Source organism: Panthera tigris, chromosome A1, assembly GCF_018350195.1.
Source record: "Panthera tigris isolate Pti1 chromosome A1, P.tigris_Pti1_mat1.1, whole genome shotgun sequence".
Taxonomy (NCBI): Eukaryota; Metazoa; Chordata; class Mammalia; order Carnivora; family Felidae; genus Panthera; species Panthera tigris.
Genome location: NC_056660.1, coordinates 107,788,398 through 107,810,896, shown reverse-complemented (window position 1 = coordinate 107,810,896; position 22,499 = coordinate 107,788,398). Strand labels below are relative to the sequence as shown.

Here is a 22,499-nt window from a genome sequence, read left to right as displayed (position 1 = left end):
CAGCCTTTACAGTGAGAACATACAGCAATAGCTACAATAAATTCCAGCTGCTGTGGTAAGGATTATTATACTATGGTTAGCTGCTGAGTGGGCCCAACACGGAGCCACCAATTCTATTTACTTAAGCAAAGCATAGCTCCTCAAATGGCAATTATGTCCAGATAATTATACCCTAGACCATTAACCAAAATAACTAGAAATTTAATATCAGTTTCCATTCCCTTAAACTATAACACTATTATAAGACTTTCAAAAATATTTTCTAGCTATAGATAGAGACAGATATTTTGGATCATACTGACAAAATTGAAGAGTAATTCCAATTATTCCATTCCTTAGATATCTCCCAAACTCCTCCTTTATAGCTATTTGCAAGTTTAACAGGAGAAACTCTGAACCATTCAGGGGCAATATTTGAATGGGACAATCACATTCTACCTCTGTATTTTAATAATTTTCTGTAATATGCATATTTCCTCATTCTCTCACATTTGGTAAATGAATTAGTCCTCGTGTGTGTGTGTGAGAGAGAGAAAGAGAGAGAGAGAGAGACAGAGAAAGAGAGACGGAGGGAGGGTTGGATGGAAGGAGGGAGAAAGAACGAGAGAGAGAGAGAGAGAGAGAGCGCGCGTGCTCGTGCGAGAGAACTAAAAGAAATACCTAAACCCACCAGCGAACTACTGAAAGAGTGGTACCTACAGCAAAATGCTATCAAGTCAGAATGGGAAAATGGTAGGATCAGAAATCAGCTAAATGACCATGAAACCAGGAAACTACAGCAATATTACATATCTATTTTCTGGGTTTTTTCCACTTCTAAAATTGATACAACATTTTCCTATCATTAGTCATAATACAGGATTATTATCAATATGCCTCACTAATCAAATAATTATAAAAATTAACATATTGAACATATATTCACTGAACTCCTACTACATGCTAGCCCCACATAAAAATTTTTAAATATATATTTAAAATAAATACAACTCAGCAAGTTATAAATTATAATAAACTTATTTTTTAAATGTACCAGAGGTAAGACGTGTATACATTATCAGAGATTAAAAATGAGTGCGGTATAAGTAGGTAGAAATAACAGTAATTTTTAGTTTTAGCAATTATGACACAGCAACAATTAAAACTTTAAAATCTGGCCTACATAGACGTCCAAAAAGAATTTTTAAAAAACTCTTAATAAAACAGAAGTACTTTGCTCTCTTTCCTATTTTATTTATGAAGAATACTACTAAGGGCTGGCATCATGCTCATTGGTGAATAACTATATTCAATTAATGTAAGCATTTAGTGAAACATCAGATGTTTTAAATTAATTAACAAGATGCTCACTGTTATCACAATGTTCTAGAAGTTCTAGATAATGCAACTAGTAAGTGAACCAATATGATATAAAGTCTGAAAAGGATAAGCAAAATTCAATATTATGTATGTTTATAAATAAGGACTCTATTCCCAGAAAAGCTAAGTCAATCAGCAAGACTATTAGAAATATTAAGTGGGGGCGCCTGGGTGACTCAGTCGGTTAAGCATCTGACTTTGACTTAGGTCATGATCTCACAGTTCATGAGTTCCAGCCCCACGTTGGGCTCTGTGCTCACAGCTTTATACTCTGTGTCTCCCTCTCTCTCTGTTCCTCCCCACTCATGCTCTCTGTCTCTCAAAAATAAATACATGTTAAAAAATTAAAAAAAAAAAGAAATATTAATTTAGTTAGGTTAGCTGATTAAACTTTCCAATAATAATAATCTTACTAATGTTAGTAAATAGGTGAGTTTAAGGAGTACAACACAATGAAAAGGCAGTGCAACAGAGGTTAATACACACATGGATCTCAGAGCCAAACAGATATGGATTATAATCTCAATCCTACCACTTCCTAGCTGCATAAACTGCTATAAAGTCACCTAATGTCTCTAAATTTTTTCAAGTATAAAGATGAAGAGGGGCCTCTACGACTGAGTCCTTATCAATGCTGGCTGCAAAGCTAACTCCACAGGCACAGGGCAGAGGGGCAAGGTAGCTACCACCCCTGTGGCTGGTGGGAGAGCTGTTCCAGGGAAGGGGGTGTGTAGGGAAAGGAGGGTTGGGGAGCCGTTGCTCGCTTTTCAAATTTTGGAGGGTAGCACAGCAGCTACCCCTCAGGCGGATGTACCTGGTTCCTGGAGTGAAAAAAACCCTGTCTAATCTAGAAAAAGAAATAAATGCCCAATACTGAGCAGGCCTCACTGGTGGAGGAGGAGCAACCACACAAAGAAAACTGCCTACACTGGCCTAGGCCTGAAACCCAATACCACAGCCACCACTGTTCTAGCTTCTCTGAAGGAGCAGCTCACCTAGGGGAGTCATCTCCTTGGAGATCAAGAGATGTGCAAATACTGATATGAACAAACCTAGAGTTTTTGATGCCATCCATCCCAACAACGACCTCATCAGGACAGAGTCAGCACAAGGGACCCTCTATTCACCATGAAAGATCATTGGCTAACTCAAGAAGTTCAACACAAATGAATTCTTATTCTGACAGTGAAAACCAGGAAGCAAGGAGTTTCCAAGACAGCCAGAATCTGGGTAAGACACACAAGAGACCACAGCATTCGCTCACAGTTCAACCAGTAACCATTTAGTAATTCAAGAGCTGAAGGGCAAACACTAGTTCAACCATGAGTAGCCAATCAGGCCATGAGAAGAGTTAGTTCAGCTCCATCTAGAGCACAGTCGTTCTTATGTTACCAGGACAGGTATGTCTTCCTCAAAGGGGTCAGTGAGAACTTCTCTGGATATAGATTTGGCTCTCCGTCACTGAGACTCCCGACCACCGAACCCCAGAACATCTTCCTCCACCCCATTACCTGCTCAGTGGGCAGCGTCTCCATACTCTAAACAGAGAGTCATCTCCCCAACAGTTGTACATCAGACTGTATTAGTCATCACCCTACACTCCTCCAATCCCGAAAGACCAATCCCTCAGTACCAAACTGCCACCAGAGCAGGGTCCCCACTGACCCTGATGGTCAAGCTCAAGCAGCTTCCCCATCCAAAGGCCAAGTGGGGTCATTGTCCTGCAGTGATGACCACTATACCACACATCTGGGATCTTCACTGAAAAGGACTGTTCATGACACAGAACAATGTGGACAGCAGCATCGTGCCATTACAAGTATGGTTCCTCATCAGCCAGACAGCCTGACAGGCTTACAGTTCCTAGGCTAGTCAGCCCAACCAACTTGGGCAAGACCTTCATTCTGCTGTGTCTCCCAAACTGCTCATCACTACTATATATGGAGGCAAGACCCAGTACAGCCCAAGGTTATCGCAAACCAAACCACGAAACCATGGAGCTCTAAGGATTACAGGCAGCACTGTATTGCACAGGTACAGTAAGTATTGAAAATATGCAAACGATATCCAGACAACAAAGCGCCCTTACATACCAAAAAAATAATGATGCTCTGAACACAACAGCTAGCCACACAGAGCCCTACAGTCCAATCCAACACTGAGTGCAGGAGTGCAGATGTAACAGGCTTCACCATGCAGCACCAGCTGATGATGGCACCACAAGATCCACAGCCACAGACCGTATTCAGACAGACCCCAGGGAGTGCCTGGCATGTTCAGAAGTTGGGTCAAGTTGCTCACATGTTGCAACACCCTTCCCATCAGTTCAGGCAGATGCAGTGGCCTACCTGCATCACCTGTGCTCTGGCAACAATAAGGTGCAGAAGGTGATGTATAGATTAGGAAGAATCAAGCATTTGGTCCACCTTCTTGATGATAAGAGTTTTGGAACTTTGGCGGAATGCTGTGGTGGTCTCTGAAACCTCCTTTTTGCCAGTCTTACAGATGAAAAATAAAATACCAATCAAGAATGTTGGTGAGATATCTGCCTCGTTCCAACTGGTAAGAAAATCTACTGATAAAGTAAGGAAATTTGTATAGGAGTTCTCTGGAATTTATCTCCATGGGATACTGTAAAGGTGACAATCCACTGAGATACTCTCTCAACCTTAACAAAAAGTGTGAATATTCCAGTTCTTCTGAATGCAGTAATTCTTCTTTTGATGCTGATCATAATCAGACTTCACTTGTTCTGCCTAATTCTGTAGGGGAGGGAGGGAGGGAGGGAAGAAGCAAATGCAATCCTATGAGGGGCTGGCAGACTCACATCGGCATGTGATTAGCACATGTATGAACACATCTAATTACAACAGCAACACTGTGGTGAACTGTGTTTGCACCCCCAAGAAACCTATCCTATCAGCCTGGCTGCTGGGATGACTTAACTAGGAAAAGAGACTCCCAGCAAGGACATAGAGCCAGGCTGACAGGGGGAGAAGAAAAAGAGAAGGACATAAAAAGATCAATGAGATGAAGTTGGTCATATCCCCAAGTTGTCAAAGTTCTCCAAGGGGACGAGATGCTGTGGCATCCAACAATGGTAAAACGGTATCTGATTCTTCCACCAGAAAGTTCCAACCCAGCCAACTTGAAAAGCTCTGCTAGATCGCTCCAGAAGCAGTCTTCTGGAAACTAGATGTTTACAGCATACATCCTGGTGGCCATCCACAAAGAAAAAGGGTTGCCCATCCTTATAGAACTTCTCATGGCAGATAATGATAGAGCTACTCCATGTGAAGCAATTGCTTTCAGGAATATGGTGCAAGATGTTCAGAACAAGAAGCTCACAGGTAAATATACCATAAGACCTAACCAACTGGCTTCCCAGTAGCCCTGGTCCTCATGTGCTGTCTGACGAGATCACGGAAGCCATCTGCTATACCAGGTCCCTCCAGCCTGTATCCAGCTCACTCAGTAGTAACCCGCAGATGCAGGGTCGGATGCAGGCACCCACAGGACTCTACAGACTGAGACTGGCCTGATTCTGTCTGCATTCCAGGCCCTTCCTCTCTTCATGATGCAGTTCTGGGTATGGAGCACTTCATACGGCTGCAGGCATCAATTACTACTACCCCAATAAACTGGAATTGTGGAAGGAAGGAAGGAAGGAAGGAAGGAAGGAAGGAAGGAAGAAAACAAAAAACCTCTGCACGAGGTCACTAGCAAAAACATGGAGAACAACAAAGTCCTTGTTGACTCAAGGGAGAAAGAAAAGCTAGTGAACACAACCAAAGGCAGAGGAGACAGATCATCTCTCAAAGTGGTAAAGGCAGCAGCCCAGCTCTTGAATACATTATAGCAATATCAGGACCTCCAAAGCATTCATGAAAAAGATGGATGCAATCAAAACCATTTTTTTTACACCTTCACTGTACATTGCAGACCAATTCAATTCACATCCTTCCTTGTCTACCACTAACCAACAGATGTCACCCATCAGTCCGTCAGCAGCACTTCCTCCTCACGAATACTGTTAAGAATCAGAGACCCTCACTCTGAATACAACAGGATCCAGCCACCTATGCAGTATTTTAAGAGCCAGAAGGAAACCACATATAAAGGCTTATACTCAGGCTCCAGCAAATCTTCACCAATTTACATCAGTTCCTATTACTCACTAGCAAGAAAACAAAACAGATGGCTACGGGATACTAGCTGTATTGTAGTCAAGATGATTTCAAAAGAGGGGTGCCTGGCTGAATCAGTTTTAAGAGTGTGTGACTCTTGATCTTAGAGTTATGGGTTCAAGCCCGACATGGAGTGCAGAGATTACGTAAATAAATTTTTTAAAAAAAGAAAAAATGATTCCAACAGAATTGTATTTGCAGAACTGTATTTGCAGTCTCCTCATAGCTATGAAGATCCTTATTTTGATGATGACTAAGTTCACTTTCCAGCTATTTACTGATTATCCAACACAGTATGGACTGAAATCAACCACAAGTTATATAGACTTTCATTCCATTAAAGGACCTTCTTAAGAGCAGAACAGTACCCAGAGTCTCCAGACTTGTGGGTGTAGCATCAAGATGCTCAGTAGAAATCTTTCTAATCTTGTTTAGAATGAGAAGAAAAATACATCTTGCTGATCTGCTGATGAAATGTGAAAGTGAGATATAAAGAATGAGTGAAGAGCGTTTTTTTTCTTTTCTGAAGACTTATCAGTGAAGTGAGGAAACCTTTGGGAGAGAGCACTTTGACTTTCTAAGCTCTATTTAGGTGTCAGAACTAATTACTTACAGATTCTTTAGTCTGGTAAAGGTGTGGGCAATGCAAGGAGAGGTTTGAGAAATGAGTGAAAAGAGATGGGGGACGTGTAGGTAAAATGAAATTAAAGGGGATTTTTAAAATGTTCATAAAGTTATGTTCTGATAGTATGAATAGACAGTCAGTCAGTAGAGCATGCGACTCTTGATCTATAGGGGTTGTGAGTTCAAATCCCACAATGGGTGTAGAGCCTACAAAAGAAAAGAAAGAAAGAAGAAAAAAAGTAAAGAAAGAAAATGGATGTTCTTCATGTTTTATTGCTATTAGAAAAAAAAATTTGTTCAAGAATTAAGATAATGTTGAAAAGTGTACAGAACTTGGCATTTACTCATGTAAAGTATTATTTGCATTTTTCCTTTAAAATTTTTTAATGCTTATTTATTTTTGAAACACGGGGGGGGAGGGAGGGAGGGAGAGAGAGAGAGAGAGAGAGAGAGAGAGAGAACACGTGCGTGCGAGTCAGGGGTGGGGGAATTAGACAGGGAGTCACAGAAACAGAAGCAGACTCCAGGCTCCACACTGTCAGCACAGAGCCCAACACGGGGCTTGAACTCATGGACTGAGAGATCATGACCTGAGCCAAAGTTAGACACTTAACCAACTGAGCCACTCAGGCGCCCCGATTATTTGTATTTTTAATAACAGAAACCAACTTGTCCCTTAAGTTAAAAGACACAAATACAAAGTGTATGCACTATATTAACCTTTCTAAAATCTGAAGAATTGTGAAACCCCCACAAATATATCTGGCCCCAAGATTCTGAATAAGGAAAACAAAAAGATTTTAAATAAAGGCATAAGGTGTGTATATTTCCTAATGCTTTATTAGGAAAAACTGATTAGTGAGAATTTATATATATATTAATATACATATATTAATATATATATAAAAATATATATATATTTTTTTTAAGGACTGCCAGACTCCAGGTTCCCCACAATTGTTTGTTTTACCAGCTTCAGAAGTACCAAGGGCTCAGTAGGAGTCTCCATCAAACAGCTAATTACAAGAGATGATGGATACTCCTTTTCTTCCACAACCCTAACCTCAGTTAATAACAGATCATTAGGAGCGCGAGTGGCTCAGTCGGTTAAGCATCTGACTTCAGCTCAGGTCATGATCTCTCAGTGCATGAGTTCAAGCCCCACACTGGGCTCTGTACTGACAGCTCAAAGTCTGGAGCATGCTTCAGATTCTGTGCCTCCCTTTCTCTTTGCTCCCCCCCCCACACACACACTCCTTCACTCAAAAATGAATAAATGTTAAAAAAAAAATTTTTTTTAAAGAGATCATCAATCCTCAGTTAATAATCCTACTCTACACTAGTAGGATCATTCAGGTAATGATAGCCTATTCTAGTTAACAATAAGCTCCTTAGCAATGGCATGGACAATGTATTTATTTACCACCTTCTACTTAATCTTTGAATCCTTGGAATCAATCAATGAATGGCCTGCTTTATCTGCCCCCTTACACAACTGATAATGGATTGCATTATCAGAGACTTACTTACCTAATTCACAAAGTCCCTTGAGTTATCATTATACAGTTTAAAATGGGTGATGATAAAGGATGTATCAGTCAAGATGTTTTCATACACAGGGGCGCCTGAGTGGCTCAGTCAGTTAAGCGTCCAACTATTGGTTTGGGTTCAGGTCATGATCTCACAGTTTGTGGGACTGGGTTCCAAGTCAGGCTCCTTGTTGACAGCACAGAGCCTGCTTCAGATTCTCTTCTCTCCCTCTCTCTCTGCCCCCCTTCCCCTAACTTGTGCTCTGTCTCTCTCTCTCTCTCTCTCTCTCTCTCTCTCAAAATAAACTCTCTTTTGAGAGAGAGAGAGAGAGAGAGAGAGAGAGACAGAGAGAGAGAGAGCGCGAGCAAGCATGCGAACAAGCAAGGGAGGAACAGACAGAGAAGGAGACAGAGGATCCAAAGCTCGCAGCATAGAGCCTGATGTGGGGCCTGAACTCACAAACTGCAAGATCATGACCTGAGCTGAAGTCAGACGCTTAACTGACTGAGCCATCCAGGCACCCCTTTGTTTCTTCCTATCTTTGTCCCTTATTCCTATTAGTATCAAAAACAGAACATAAACTATTCTGTGTTTATAACACAGAAGATAGTGAAATTTATTAGACTGAAAATCAAAAATCAAATATATAGGAAAAGATCTGATTGTGACAGTCAAGTTGAAGAAAAACAAAACATTTTTTTTAGAATAGAACTGATTACTTGAAAATGTATTACACACCAATCATCTTAAAAGCCAAACTTCATTTATAATCCTCCAGGGAAGTAGTGTGGTTAAAGAAAAGAATTTGAATTAAAAGACAATCTCCGTAATTATTCAATTCTGTAGATTGGTTTTTCAAATACTCAACTGTTCAAACAATTCAATTCAGTAAATATGCACTGATGGCTTTATTAAGAAGATAATACTAATGTAAGACACAGCAGGAATATAAGCACACCCTTGACTTCACAAAATTTATAATGTGCTAGAAAAGCGACATACATAAACAAGTATTACTGGACAGGACAGAACCTAATCAAGCATAAATAAATGCATGACACACTAAAGACAGTGGATAATCAGTGGAGAAATCAAATGAGAGGATTTCTGCAGCAAGTTAACAGTAAGGAAATTGATTATTTCACATCACAAGTTAGGGTAATTCTAGGTATATTACATGGAGCTCCCAGTTCTACTTCTCTGCACTTTTCTTGCCTCTGCCCTCCTTTCCATAAGGGCATCACTTTCAGTCTAGTAACAAAATGGCTACAGCAGTTCCAGAGGTCAATCCAGATAAAACCATCTTTACGGAGAAGAGGGATCATCTCTTTTCTTCTTTCTCAAAACCAAGAAAACCTCTCCCAGCATCTTCTTAAGACTACTTTCTATGACCAACTGGCCAAAACTAGATCTATTCCTAAAACAACCACTTCCAACAGCAATGACATCTACCATTAACCAAGATTAGAGTGGATGCTGTTAAGTATCATGACCATCATTTTAATGTGAGCTGAATATTTCAAGGACAACAGGCCTTGGAGAAAGGTATAATTTGACAGAGAAATAAAGAAGAAAAATACAATGCCAAAGGAATAGATGTGCCTAACTTAAGAAAAAAGTCTGACTGCAAACATACGTTAAATACAGTTAGGGATGAAGTGTTTTCCTAAACTGCACTGTTGTCATTCTCTGTGATACAAAAATTAACTTACTATTCAACAGTGAGTAAATGGTAAGAACAAAAAAGGAGGAGTGCTTTTTTTATGGAAAGGATATAGTTAATTATCAATGGGGATAGTCAAACTTACCACTCCTTGTCAATGGAGTCACCCATTCAGCTATCTCTAGGTTGAGAACATTCCATATTACACATACAGATGACTGCAGATTCTATGAATAGCAGTTGGTTCTTGAAGGTTTCTTCTCATTTGGGTTCAGTCAAATGGGTTTCAGTTAAATGTCCACAAACTCACAGTTGGCCCGATCTACAAATGAAAGCATGCAATTAGGAGGCAAAAAGCTATAGGGAGCAATTCCCTCTTCCACCATCTATAAGTAACTGACCTATAAGAAAACGGAATTTAAATACCAGATTCATTAAGCGCCATGTTCAAATTAAGCAACTTGCATTTCAAAGGTTGTAATGTACTTATTACAGTTACCACCCTCTTCGCATCATATAAATTTATTGTTGTGTTCATAGTATACCAGGTCCAAGTCTTACCATAGATTGCTCACGGGGTAGAATCTAACACATATGTATGGTGGACCAAATAAGGATGACCTACATAGCATGTAGGATATATACATATATAGGATAGCTACCTATAAATCAGAAGACTCAACATGAAAACCAGTATTTCTGACCTCTCTTGGAGGAAAAAAAAAAAAAAAAAAAAAAAAAGGTCAGAAGATCCAGCAATGTCGGGCCCACATTCCCACATGGTAACAATCTGTTGGAGCTGATTAGCAGCTAATCCTTCAGATGGGACATAGGCTTTGCAGTTGCCTGCAGATGTCATCACTCTCTTATAATACAACTCAATTATCTGTATGGATCCTGCTGGCCTGGGATGTTGCAAACTCTGCTATATAATCATAAAAGCTCAGAGGGAACATTTATTACTGTCAAAGTGAAGCATGTTTTTCTGCCTTGACAATACAACAGGGACAGCTATATTGGCTTTGGAGTCAGAGGGCCCTAGGTTTGAGTTCTAATTTTGCATACAACTAGTTTGGGACTTCAGGCATATTTTTAACCTAAGATATATGTTATACATATTTATAAAACTCCAATGCACTTAACAGTCAACAAAAGGCCTAAAATCTACCATGTCCAAATTGAAATGATAATCCCAAATTCACGGCTTCCTCAGTCTTCTGCATCTCAGTAAGCTGCAATGTGATTCATGTGCATAACCCTCAAACCTCAAAATCCTTATACACTTTCCTTCATTCTCACAAAACCAGTACCAAGGCACTGGGTTCTCTAAAATATATAATTTGAATGGACTCTTGGAATCCCCTAAAAACAAATAATTCCTCCTTCAGAATCAAATACTTTCCTGAAATTGCCTACAAATTCAACTATTTAAATAATGGTACTTTGAAGTTTCAAGGTTCCATATTATGAGGAATATTAGTATTTCATTTTTAAAAAAATGATGGAGGTACCTGGCTGGCTCAGTCAATAGAACATGCAACTCTTGATCTCAGGGTTGTAAGTTAGAGCCCCACAATGGCTGTGGAGATAGCTTATAAATAAAATCTTTGGGGTGCCTGGGTGGCTCAGCTCGTTGAGTGTCTGACTTCAGCTCAGGTCATGATCTCATGGTTTGTGGGTTTGAGCCCTACATCGGGTTCCACACTGACAGTGCAGAGCCTGCTTGGGATTCTCTCTCTCCTTCTCTCTGTGCTCCTCCCCCACTCATGCTTTCTCTTTCTCAAAATAAAAAACTTGAAAACTTTTTAAATAAAATAAAATCTTTTAAAAAATGAAGACAAAATACTGGGGATAATACATACCACTCCTTGCAAGATACTGACCCATTATATTTTGTGAGCGTACACATTTCTTCCAATCTAAAATGACAATGAACTAGGACACTATACTTCATCTGAAGATGAAACTAAGCAACAGATGGTTAGAATTAAAAAATCAACTGTTTCTATAGAACAGCTGTTCAAAGAAATCAGAAAATTAATTTTTGAAAATAATTCTATTTAGTATCACTGGAAAATAGGAAATAATTAGGAATAAATTATCAAATGATGTACAAAGAGGACAAATAGATACAGTACTGTATTCATGAATTCAATGACCTTTACATGTCAATTCTAATTTGAACAAGATTCCATGCACTTCTAATCAAAATCCAAGCAGTGTTAACAGAAATTGACAAGGTGAATCAAAAATTCATATGGAAATGCATATGAACTAGAATGGCCAAAACAACCTCAAAGATCAATTATATTCGAAGATTCGTTATAAAACTGCAAATATCAAGACAGTGTAGTACTGAAGAGAAACAAAAAGATCAATAAAACAAAACTGACAGTCCAGAAATAAAGCTATGTATATACGGTCAACTGATTTTCTGCAGAGGCAGGCCTTTTCAACAGCCTTTTCAACAAATGGAGCCGGAATGACAGGATACCTACACATTGTACCATATATAAAAATCAACTCAAAATCCATCACAGCTCTAAAGGGAAATTCTAAAACTGTAAACTCCATGAAGAAAACACAGTGAAAATTTTTGTAGTCTTAGGCAGAGATTTCTTAGATAAAACACAAAAGCATGACACATAAAAGACAAAAATGATAAACAGGACTTCAAAATTACTAATTTCTGCTCTCCATAAGATGCTGTTAACAAAATGAAGACAAGCCACACCGTGAAAAAAAATATATATGTAAATCATGTCATCTGAAAATGGACTTGAATCCAGAAAGAATACAGGAATGCTCAAAACTAAGAAAACCCAATTTTAAGAAGGGACAAATGATCTTGACATACTCCTGATCAAGGATAGACACTAGCAAGTAAGGACATGATAATATGCCCTAACATCATTGTTCATTAGGAAAATACAAATGTTGGCAATGATATGGAGCAAATTCAACTCTCATATGCTGTTGATGAGAATGTGAAATGGTAAAACCACTTTAGAATGCAGTTTGGCAGTTTCTTAAAAAATTAAACACACACTTACCATACAACGTAGCAATTCCATTCCTAGTTATTTACCTAATAGAAATCAAAGTCTAGAAGTGCCTGGGCGGCCCAATCAGTTAAGTGTCCGACTCTTGATTTCTGCTCAGGTCATGATTTCACTGTTTACTGAGTTTGAGCCCCACATGGACTCTGCGCTGACAGTGCAGAGCCTGCTAGAGATTCTTCCTCTTTCTCTGCCCCACCCCCACTCACACTCACTCTCAAGATAAACGAACTTTAAAAAAATAAACAAAAAAAAAACAAAAAAGATATGGAAATCTACGTCCACAAAAGACTATTAACTAAGCACCTTTATTTTTAATACCTGGAAGTGAAAACAACCCAACTATCCTTCAAGAGGTGAATGGAATATACTAAGTAAGCTATAGCCAATCAATGTACTACTATTTGTAACAAAAAGTTAATGAACTATTATGCACTAGTCAACATGGATGAATCTCAAAATAATTATGCTAAGAAGCCACACCGGATTGTAGAATTCACACATATATAATTCTAGAATCTCTAGTGATAGGAAAGAGGTTCAGCTGATTGCCTGAGAATAGATAAGAAGGTTGAAAAAAAGAATTTTGGAGGGGAGAGGTATTTTCATTATCCTGAGTGTAGTGATAATTTCACAGGTATAAATAGTTCTCAATTTATAAAAACTAAAATATGTGCAGTTAATATTAAATTTAAAACAAATTAATTGCATATTAATAACTGGTAGCAAGACTGATTCATATGAAAGGCAAGACCCTTTCAAGCCATTAACTTTAAAAATTATGGCCACCATCTTTCTTTTTGGAAAATAACTCCATTGAAAAGTACAGTATGTCAATGCTAAAGATCAAAACCATAATTACTAATCAGAAAGAAAGCATATGCCAAAAATAGTTCTCTAGAAAACCCCATATAATTTAGCAGGAGCAAGAAAACTTAGTGGATTTCAAAATTACTCATTCAAATGCAGTCCATAAAGTACCAGTCTTTCATTACATTTTGTAGGAATTACATAAAAAATAATTTTTTTCACTGCCAACCAAAAATATTTTAATGCATTTTATTAGCATTCATCTCATATCACTATTACAATGTAATTCACATGCTGCTTAGAATTAATGAAGAAATAATGAAATCAGATCCATTTTAATTAACTGCTGGCATCACTTGCTGCTTTTGTACCTCATTAAATGGCACCTCCATCCCCATTTGCCTGTTTATACTGAAGACAAAGCAAATTACATTATTTCCTTAGCTGAATTTAGCCATTGAAAAAAATTTTTAAGTTTATTTATTGGGGGGAGGGATGTGCCCACTGGGATGTGAGCAGTGTAAGGGCAGAGACAGAGGGGGAACAGAGAGAATCCCAAGCTGGTTCTGCCCCGCCAGTGCAGGGCCTGATGTGGGGCTTGAACTCACGAACTCTGAGATCATGACCTGAGCCCAAATCAAAAGTGAGACACTTAAATCAACTGAGCCACCCAGGCACCCCAACCATTTTAGACAATATCAAAAGTGTGTAAGCTCATCTCTTATCCAAAGATACCTCTTCTCCAAATTAACAAGGCTCAGTTCCATCACAATGCTATTAAAAAAAAAAAAAAAAAAAAAAAAAGCCTTCATCTTTAGAGAAATGAGTTAATAGGGCTACTTAGAATACTTTAGGGAAGTCAGAGAGAAGAAGTATACTAGTTCTGAATCAAAACAAATGGCACAACTAGAGTGAATGTTCATCTTTCCAAGTCACTGCTGCCTCAAGGGGAATGTCCTGTCTTGGGACACTTCTCATAAGCAGTAAGTATATTAGGATAGTGATGTGAAAGTACCAGATCTAGACCAACTTTATGATACCTGGCAACCCTCGGATCCTAAGAATTTAAAAATAAAATCTATTTTTAAGTGCCCAGATCCACTGCAAAAGTCTCAGGTTTAGGAACACCTGGGTGGCTCAGCTGGTTAAGTGTCCAACTTCAGCTCAGGTCATGATCTTGCAGTTGCTGAGTTGGAGCCCCACTTCAGGCTCTGTGTCTCGCTCTCTCTCTGCCCTCCCTGGCTTGTGCTCACTCACTCTCTCAAAAATAAATAAATGGTTTAGGAAAAAAAAAAAAAGCAAGAAGCTAAAGCTCTAAGTCTTACAGTAACATTGTTGCTTAGTTTCCATTTTCCCCCAATGAATAATGGCTTAGATCATCAGGCCTTTACCCTATTAAGTTACTCTGATACTGAAAGAAAAATATGTACTAAGTATATGCCCCATCTCCTTGCTCATTTTATTGTCAAATGCTAATTCCTTTTTTCTTCCCAAAGAAATACAGATCTGGCAAGAACAATAAAGACCTGTAAGAAATCTAGTCAAATTTCCTCATCTTACACATTCAGAAAGGTAAAGAAATTTGCTCTGAATCTCTTAACTAATCAGTATACTGTAATACCTATTAGCACTGCAATAAGTCACTGCCATTTATTTCCTTCCTAAGTACACTGTAAAGAAAGGCATATAACCATTCAATTATACAGTTTAAGTGAAAAGTTATCTGGGCAATAGTATCATAGCCAGAGGTGATACTGTTGAAGACTCAAAACGTTCTGCCTCTTGCTACTATTTGCTGGTGCTAATAACACTGCACATAGTAGGGTTACAGAAATGGATAGAAGTGAGGTTGTATTTGAGAGTACCTGTGAATGAGGCAAAATGTTTAAAGAGGGAGAAAGAATGTATTTCTAACTACCAGAGTTTCAGAACTTCTGGAAAAGGCTGCATATGCCTTAATAAAAAACAGAAAAGGAGGGAGGAGGTAATCAGATGGACTACCAGCGTGAATGCAAAATTGTACAACTTCAGAAACACTAAGGAAACCTACCTATATAGGTATACATACACTTACCAGGCACCAAAACAATTCCACTCCCAAGAGAAATGAAAACAGGTCCACACAAAGAATATGGGCTAGAGGAAGCTGTACAGGATAGCAGTTTAAGAAAACAGGCTCTGGAGTAGAACTGCCAGAATATGAATTCTGACTCTGGCACTTACTAAATATGTTGAGTTTAGGCAGTTACTCACCATGCCTCACTCTAACTATAAAATGGAAATAATTCATAACGCTATTGTCAGGTTTAAATTAGGTTAATACATGTAAAATGGCTAGAATGTAGTCTTAGCACAAAGCCTTCAGAGTTATGGCTATCAGAAGGGGAATGGGATTTGATATATGATGTAAGATTACAAGAGTAACTTTCTGAGTAAGTCAGAGGACATTTTAAAATACATATACACATCCACAGCCTCTGCAGTACGGTGTAGTCAAGAGTTTACATGGATTTTGATTATGGGCAATATTAAGTCATTTCATTGTTTCCAAGTCTAACTGCCATGGAGAAATGCAGGCCAAGTTTTCTGCACTTTGGTTTCATCAACTATAAATAAAAACAATGCCACTTACCTCAGAGAGTTATTTTAAGAATGTAGGAAGATGTTCAAAGTGCTTACTTAGTACAATGCTTGGCACATGGTAGCTTAAAGTTGACACTATTTTATTAAAGTATTATTGAAATAAGCACATTTTAACTACAATGACCATTTGTCTTTATTTGCTTATGACAGCACCAGTTTATGCAAGTTTTCACAATGTAATTACAGCCATTCCTCTATCTCGGTATGTCCCAGTTTAAATGAAAAATTTTCTCATTATGTCCTAGTTTAGATGATAAATCATATGGTTGCCCTCATTTATAAATCAAGTACTTTCAAGATTCTCCATCTACTTAGTTCTTTATCTTCTCAAATGTTCTCTTATTTCCTTTTAATGCAATCACCTCTTTGTTCTCCAACTCAACATCTCCATTTTACACACACACACACACACACACACACACACACACACATACACACACACAGTCTCTGGCTCTCACTCTCCTAATCTCTTTATCCAGGTGGTTGGTAACCTCAATGCTCAAGTCCAGGTTTCTCTGTCACCCCATACTCCTCAGCAATGTCATGTTTCCCAAATCTAATCCTTCTCAAATTCTTACCTGTCCCTTCAGTCTTAATTCCAAGAAAAAAAGCCTACTGACCCAAAATACCACCACCACCACCACCACCACCACCAATTAACATTTTAGGTCTCTTTAGGGATATCGACATTTTAACAGCTAACTCCTAGAGAGACAATGCCTTAACCCAGAGTAGAGAATCTACTAACATGAATTTTAGACACTGTGAAAGTTGACTAGAGGAGACAATTTTGAGAAATATTTTCTCAAATCAAAACTCCCCAAATCAAAAATTTTGGTGGGTTTCTATTAAATAAATACATCAGAGCGGTCCTGTTTTTTTGTTTTTTTGTTTTTGGGGTTTTTTTTTTTCTGGTTCTCAAATAATCCCGACAGAAACACCACAGGCTTTTAGCTCAAATATAAAGTAACAGTTCTTTAAGGGTTTTGGCCCGTGCCTTCTTTTCACTCTACAAATGCTCCCCTGAATTATGTTGGATCACTGCCCTGAGGTAAGTTATTATATGCATATTGATGACAGCCAAATCCACTTTCCCAGCAGAGCTCTATCTAAAGCACAAAGTTCTCAAGCAGAGATGCCTTTCAGCTCAACCTCCTATAACCAAATGCATACAGTATACCTCCACCTGGATGTGCTACCTGTCTCAAGCTTAACTGAACTCCAATTCTTCCACGACACTCCTCTACTCCAATCCCACTCAAATAACTTTCATTAAATTCTCTCATCCACCCAGTTCCCCAAACCAAATCCTTGACTCCTACCTTTCCATCTCTTCCCCCGACAGTCAAACAACAATGGAATTCTCTAAACTATTTTTCCAATCTGTTTCTTCTTACTCCAAGAGTCACTAGTGAAGGTCTGAGCACCACCATCATACCTAAAAAATACTATTATATCTGTTTACTGATCTCTTGGCACATCTCAGCCCTCTAATTCACTGCCATTTGGGGTAGAATGATCCTTCTAAAATGAATGGCTGGTGCCATTTATTATTTTTTTTATTAAACTCTGCTTATCTGTTAATGACTAATATCCTCAGGAACATCTCCATTAATAAAATTTCTAAGGGCCTTTTTGATGTGGTCCCAGTTTTCCCTTCAACATCATTTACTACCTTTTCCACTCAATGCCCTATAATTGTGCCATCCAACCATTCTCAACTTCATTCTGTTCCACAAAATACAAGGTTCTACCTGTCATGGCTATAGGGCATCACACCTGGTGTTCAACTTAGCCTGGCATACTCTTCAGAACTTTATATGGCCATCATTTCCTTCAGGAAACTTTTTCCAAACCTCTCATCTATTTTAGGTGCTCTTCAAAAGTATCAGGCACCTTCCATTTAAGGCACTTATATTAAAGAGGTTATCAATCCTGCTTGTACCTCCAAACCATGAAAGGAACTTAGGGCTAGAATTTCATATTCAAAAGTTCAGGAATATGGCCTCTTATTTTAGATACCATATCTTAAGAGACATCAATAGGCCAGAAATATCCAGAAAAAGAAAAACAAAGCCAGAGGTATCAGAATCCCAGATTTTAAGATACACCACAACACTATAGTAATCAAAATAGTATGGTATTAACATGAACACTGACACATAGATGAGTGGACCAGAATGGAGAGCCCAGAAATAAACCTACCTTATATGCTCAATTAATCTATGACAGAGGCACCTGGCTGGCTCAGTTGTTTAAGGGTCTAACTCTTGGTTTTGGCTCAAGTCATTATCTCACAGTTCATAAGATAGAGCCCCATGTCGGGCTCTGCACTAACAGTGCAGAGCCTGCTTGGGATTCTCTCTCCCTCTCTCTCTGCCCCTCCCATACTTGCACTCTCCCTGTCTCTCTCAAAATAAATAAACTTAAAAAAAATCTGTGACAAAGGAAGCAAGAGTATACAATGGGGAAAAGATGGCCTCTTTAATAAATGGGGCTGGGAAAACCTGACAGCTACGTGTCAGAAAATGGAACTAGACCACTTTCTCACACCATACACAAAAATAAACTCAAAATGCATTGAAGACCTAAATGTGAGACCTGAAGCCATAAAAATTCTAAAAGAGAACAGAAGCAGTAATCTCTCTAACATCAGCCACATTTTTCTAGATAGGTCTCCTGAGGCAATGGAAACAAAAGCAAAAATAAACTACTGGGACTACATCAAAATACAAAGGCTTTGCACAGTGAAGGAAATCATCAACAAAACAAAAAGACAACCTACTGAATGTGAGAAGATATTTGCAAATGATATATTCACTGAAGGGTTAATATCCAAAAGACATGAACAATTTCTACAACTCAACACCAAAAAGCAAACAATCTAATTAAAAAAATTGACAGAGGAGGGGCACCTGGGTGGCTCAGTCGGGTAAGCTTCTGACTTCAGCTCAGGTAATGATCTCACAGTTCTTGGGTTCAAGCCCCATGTCAGGCTCTGTGCTGACAGCTCAGAGCCTGGAGCCTGCTTCAGATTCTGCATCTCCCTCTTTCTCTCTGCCCCTCTCCCACTAATGCTCTATCTCTGAAAAATAAACGTAAAAAATTTTTTTCTTAAAGGGACAGAGGACCTGAAAACAAATTTTTCCAAAAAAAGACATACAAATGGCCCACGGACACATGAAAGGATGCTCAAAATCAGTCATCATCAGGGAAATGCAAATCAAAACCACTATGAGATATCATCTTACACCTGCAAGAATGCCTACTTGAAAAACATAAGAAGTGTTTGGCAAGGATGTGGAGAAAAAGGAACCCTCAGGGGCACCTGCGTGGCTCAGCAGGTTGAGCATCTGACTCTTGGTTTCAACTCACGTCTCATGGTTTCACGTATTCAAGCCCCATATCGGGCTCTGTGCTGGCAGCATGCAGCCTGCTTGGGACTCTCTCTCTGCCCCTTCCCCACTCACATTGTCTCGGTCTCTCTCAAAAATAAATAAATTAATTAATTAATTTAAAAACAAAAAAAGGAACCCTCATGCACTGTAGGTGGGAATGTAAACTGGTATGACCACTGTGGAAAACAATATGAATGTTCCTCAGAAAATTAAAAAAAGAAATACCATATGATCCAGTAATTCCACTACTGGGTATCTGCTGGAAGAAAACAGAAACACAAATTCATAAAAGTTTTATGGACCCCCATAGTTACTGCAACATTACTTACAAAGGCCAACATATGGAAGCAACCTCAGTGTCTATCAACAGACACATGGATAAGGAAGATGTGGTACACACACACTGGACTATGATCAAACTCCCTTAAAAAAGGATGAGACTGTACCATCTGCAACAACATGGATGGACCCAGAGGATATTATGCTAAGTGAAACAAGTCAAAATGAGAACGACAAATACCTATGATACCTATGATTTCACTCATGTGGAATCTAAAAAAACAAATAAACAAAAAACAGAATTAGACTGATAGAGAAAAAAATTGATGGTTGACAGATGGGAAAGCAGGTAATGGGGAGGACAGGCAAAATGGGAAAAGGCAAGTGGGAGATATAGGATTCCAGTCACAGAATGACTAAGTCAAAGAAATAAAAGGCATAGCATAAAGAATAGAGCCAACAATATTGTAGAAGCATCATATGGTGACAGATGGTGGCTACACCTGCGGTGAGTACACCATAACATACAGAAACGGTGAATCACTTTCTGTATATGCAAAACTAGTATAAATGTTGTGTGTCGACTATACTCAAATTTTTTTAAAAACTTAGAAAAAGAATATATCCAGAGAAGAGAAAGCTGAATGGTGAGGAATCTGAAAAATATGCCATGTAAGAGTTAAGGGAACTAGAGATTTATCACAGCTTTCAAATACGTGTAGGCCAGAGCATACATCATGTGAAAGAGGAAGCATTACTGTGGGTTATCAAAAGAGGATGGAAGCAAAGCCACTATGTAGAAGTTTCAAAAAGGCAATTTTTGGTTTAAAAAGAAGAACCATACAGGGGCGCCTGAGTGGCTCAGTCAGTTAAGCATCCGACTTCGGCTCAGCTCAGGTCATGATCTCGTGGTTTGTGAGTTCAAGCCCCATGTCAGGCTCTGTGCTGACAGCTCAGAGCCTGCAGCCTGCTTTGGATTCTGTGTCTCCCCCTCTTTCTGCCCCTACCCTGCTCATGCTCTGTCTCTCAATAATAAACATTTTTTAAAAATTAAAATAAAAATAAAAAAAGAAGAACCATATAAAGTATAACTGTCCTTCCAAAGACAATGGGTTGGCTAGAAAAATGGTGAATTCACACTCGTCCAAGTTTAAAAAAAAAAAAAAAGGAAAAAAGAACACTAAAAATAGTTCTACACTTGAGAGAATGTCAGATTAAATAATATTGACAGACCAAATCAATTATAACATTCTAGGACGCCTGAACTTCTAAAATATTTTAAATAGGACCAGGTGGCAGCTGAATTAAAGCAAATTACCCTAGCCTACACTGTTAAGAAACAATGCCCTAAGACCTAAGATTTAACTGCCTGTTTCACAAAGAAATCAGAGGAATCACTCATTATTAAAAAAAAAAAAAAAAAAAAAAAAAGCTGAAGACTTTTCTTAGATTAATGAAGGTTTCAGAGAAAAAAAAATAAAGCATTTTCAGTAAGACTACATGAAGGGAGAGTTTCCTATTTTTTTATTTGACCCTATGTGGGGGAAAAAAAAATCTAGATAACAATTGGTCAGTTTATTCCCACAGAATGCTTATTTCTCCAAGAATGAAAAGATACAGGGGTATAGCTCAAGGGCAGAACATCTGATTGCAAAGGATAAAAAATAACAAGAAGGCTTATTTAGGATGTAATCACTTTTAAAAAGATTTTGTAGACTAACAAATATTTGGCTTCCGATTTATACATGACGAACAGAGAAAGGCAAAAAAAAAACTTTTAAAGTTTTCCTAATGTTTTGTAGAATTATGATGGCCAAGGTACAAAAGAAAAATTGAGAAGAATGGAGCTAACTAAAGGCTATGTGCTCTCTGCTGCCATATTTGATTTTATCTTTAGATGAAACTGATCTGGAAACAGGCCATTTTTGCATGGGTGAGAACAAAAGTGAAAAAAAGCATGTATTTATCTTCATGGTAAGACTTTATTAAAAAGCAAAAAAACTGTCCAAATTAGGAACTCATTGTCAGCTCTCACTATTTACAACCTCCACACTTTTATTTTACAACACTGAGAAAAAAAAATACTCTATTTTCATTAAAACATTACTTTTAATAAACAGGCTGCATTCTTAAGTTTGATTTTATTCAGAGATGGAATCTTTTCTCCTTATAGGAAACACTTTCCTATTAAAATTAATATTACAAATATTACGAGTCTTTAAAAATAAACTAAATTTATAAAACATTATTTATCTTTCCATACAACTTTCCAAAACACTTTTGTATATATGAAAGGCAGTACCAGGAAAGCAACAAGCCTCCATTTTGGGTTGACTTGTGTCCATTTTCCCCTATTATACCCCACAAAATACATACTGAAGTCCTAACCCCAATAACTCTGAATATGACCTTATTTGGAAACAGGACTATTGCAGATAGAATTAGTTAAAATGAAATCATACTGTAGTAGGGTGGGTCCCGAAACCACTATGATCAGTGTCCTTAAAAGATGCCAGCCAGGTGAAGACACAAACAGGGAGAATGCCATACAATAAGGAAGGCAGAGACTGGAGTCACACAGCTGCAAGGCTAAGAATGCCAAAGAGTGCTGATAAACCACCAGAAGCTAGGAAGAGACAAGGAAGGATTCCCCTACAGGTTTCAGGGAGTGTAGTCCTGATGACACCTTAATTTTGGATTTCTAGCTTCCAGAACCATGAGACAGCAAATTTCAGTTGATGGTATCTTACTGTGGCAGCCGTAGGAAACAAATACAGCTTTCACTTATTTGATTAGAAAAGTGAAAAATCATCACATCATGTGAATCTAAATGTTACCATCATGATCACTGCAATCCATTACCCAATGAAAACAGAACGTTGGCCTTGCTTTGGAACTGTGACTGTCAACAACAAGGTCTCCAGCTAACAGAACTGAGTCCATGTTT

General features: G+C 38.3%; 1 protein-coding gene and 2 pseudogenes across 6 annotated transcripts in view; 2 read left to right on the top strand and 1 right to left on the bottom strand.

The window, feature by feature from the left end:
- Window positions 1–22,499, bottom strand: part of CDC42SE2 (CDC42 small effector 2) — a 172,824-nt gene that overhangs the window by 114,910 nt on the left and 35,415 nt on the right. For 5 of the 6 annotated variants that reach the window (XM_007087791.3, XM_042983516.1, XM_042983523.1 and 2 more), the window contains one exon: window positions 9,509–9,685. The exons of the other annotated variant lie outside the window; for it this stretch is intronic. The gene's annotated coding sequence lies outside the window, so the exon portion shown is untranslated. The remainder of the gene's footprint in view (window positions 1–9,508; window positions 9,686–22,499) is intronic. 6 annotated transcript variants of the gene reach the window in all.
- Window positions 1,657–5,009, top strand: LOC122230451 (annotated as a pseudogene).
- On the top strand, window positions 5,000–5,647 carry LOC102957127 (annotated as a pseudogene).